The 2,760-nt window shown below is 46.1% G+C and overlaps 1 non-coding gene across 1 annotated transcript; it reads right to left on the reverse strand.

Annotated features, from left to right (window-relative positions):
• Window positions 1-342: 342 nt before the first annotated feature.
• Window positions 343-413, reverse strand: Trnag-gcc. Its single transcript has one exon. It is a non-coding gene; the product is annotated as a tRNA-Gly (tRNA).
• Between the last annotated feature and the right edge of the window lie 2,347 nt (window positions 414-2,760).

Below are 2,760 nucleotides of genomic sequence, written 5' to 3' on the forward strand. Positions count from 1 at the left end.
GGTGAATTATTACGAGATTAACCTCTTTATATCACGTGTCAGGAAATGACATGATCAAACACCCTAACGCTATACCTGGGGGGGATGAGTGAGTTCAACTTTCGAGTTTCATTAATGAAATCGTATGGTTTTACAGTAGATTGGTATAGAACATTCCTGCATCTTTACCCTGTACAGTAAACTTTCCCAACATGCAGAACTGTAAGTTTGTAACACACCCTTATTTTAGGCTCAATCGACGGAATGGCATTCCGTCGACTGAGTCTAACATGAAGGGTTTTGATGGCGTTACTTCATTCCGGAAGTACTGTATTTTCATTATTCCATCTATAACAAAAAGAATGCATCGGCCGGGAATCGAACCCGGGCCTCCCGCGTGGCAGGCGAGAATTCTACCACTGAACCACCGATGCTACGAAGATTTGTGGAACTATTACTATTTAAAAAATTCAGCAAAAAGACTGAAGTGGGTGCTGTGTTGCTTGGCATTGTTTACTTTTATCCTCTTCACCACTGATCGGCTAGTTAGCTACTTGGGTGATCGGTCACGTCTCTGTTACGCACTGTTAGCAAGTATTGGGCATGCACCGGCTCCTGAATGTAACCTGAACCTGCTCGTGTTGGTCAAGTCTGGTCTTGAAAGAGCTCACACTCGGTGCCGTCACAACAATTTCTGGTAGATTGTTCCAAGAGTTCACAACTCTCACTCCGAAAAAGTTTGCCCTCACAGTTTTCTGGACCTGCTGCTTCTTCAACCTTGAGCTGTGAGCCCTTGTGGGGCGAGCGTCCGCCAGCTCCAGGTAAGGACACTCGACTGAGAAGTGCCCTTTGAGATGCTTATACACCTCAATTAGGTCACCCACACCACCTCAATAGGGGTGGTGTGGGCTATGTTGTTGACCCCAGGTGTTGTAATTGTGGTGGTTGGCACAATGCTGACTCACAGCAAAGTCCCAAACGTCCGCCTGTCCCAGGAGAAAAGCCTCCCCGAAGGCTGCGTCAACCTCAACCTCCACCCCAGCCTACCGGGCCGCATCCCTCTGCGTCCCCTCTGTCTCAAGCAACGCCTTCTTCAACAACACCTGCCCCTGCCTGGCCTCACCTGGCTGCAACACAGCAGTCCCGGCCGTCTCCTAACTCAACTACTACTGGGCCTCCTCCCCGTCTCTACGGTACTCTGACGCTGTCAGGCCTTGTGCTCCCACCGGTGCCCCCCACAACCCCCTCCGGTGACACGACACAGATCATATCCCTCTTACACGAATTTACCAACCGTATTGAAAGACTCTTTGATACACTCTGTACCGCCATCTCCAACCTACACAGACTACTCCTGCCTCCAGCTGCTACTCAGTCACCCCCCCTCTTCTGGTTTGACACAAGCTGGTAGCCCCCCTGTGTGCCCCTCTTGCTCACGGCCTAATCCATTGCCGCCTGGCATCTCTGCTGGCGTCCACTCTACCGAGCCTGCCCCGGTGTGCCCGGCTGCCCCCGTCCACCCACCGCAAGCCACGCCTGCTCATGGCGGCACCTGGAGCCCACCCACTCCAGTTCTCCACATCAATTGACCACCATGTGGACATGCTAGTGGACTACGTACCTACACCAAGAAGAACGTCCCCTACCAACCTCTCGACGTCCCCCTTGAAGTCGACTCTACCGACGTACACGCCATCACAATCACACTAAAAGGTATGTCCCTCAATATTGTCAACGCCTATGGCCTGGCACTTGACATTATTTGGGACCTGCCACGCTTTGCCATAAACATAAATTGTACCGGGAATTTTCCTCCCACACACTCATCATTCTGTCACTTTATGTAACTTGCTGACAAAACCCATGACCCTTCAGGCTTTTACGCCCTTAATGCATGAGTCATAAAGGCAAGCATGAACTCTGCATGCTTCCCAGATGGACGCTGTAAACACTTGTGCACTTCACCTTGCACAGGATGTAAGGGGGTGCCCAATAAACTAACTCCCTCGGGGGCAATCTAAAAAAAAATCTAATAATAATAACAAGAATAATAATAATTTGTTCATAGTAAATAAAATTTATAATAAAAATTACAAAATTAAAAACAAAATAATAATGACATTAATAATAATAATAACAACACGGATAATAATAATAAATAACAACAATAATAATAAAGAACCATAAACAAATACAAAAATTAAAAAAGATCAAGAGTGAGAAACGATATACAGTATGTAATTTATGTATGTTGTGTTGTCAAAGAAAGATAAACAATTGAGACCCTGCAATTGTATGTAAATGGGGCAGAAAGTCAGATCAGCAACCTTGGACTTGGTCACAATTTTCGTGATGCCCTATGGCAGCAGGGTCTACCATTACACAACACATTATGCTGCCAATATCTTCTCAGGCGGTAGTACCTCACCTGAAGATGAACCCCCCAAACGTTTACTTAACCAACCTAACCTCTCCCCTGGTAACGTTAGGAGGTTTCATGTGATGAAATAATCGGGGGGCTATAGTCTCAGGTGTTCCGAAATATTGAGGTAAGAAAATAGATGATAAAAAACAAAAGCAAGAAAACATACCACTGGAAATATATTTATAATGTTATAATTGGGCTATCCTTGGTTGAAACGAGTTAATCGACTTATTGCTAGCCAACCTAAACTACATTATGTACATTCTGACTTAACGTGAATTTTTATGATTTCACTTTTTTTTTTTTGAAGATTAGCCCACCCGGGCACAGGTCACTGACCCACATCGGGGCCTGGG

The sequence above is a fragment of the Homarus americanus genome, unplaced genomic scaffold (assembly GCF_018991925.1).
Source record: "Homarus americanus isolate GMGI-L3 unplaced genomic scaffold, GMGI_Hamer_2.0 scaffold11553, whole genome shotgun sequence".
In the NCBI taxonomy this organism is placed as follows: Eukaryota; Metazoa; Arthropoda; class Malacostraca; order Decapoda; family Nephropidae; genus Homarus; species Homarus americanus.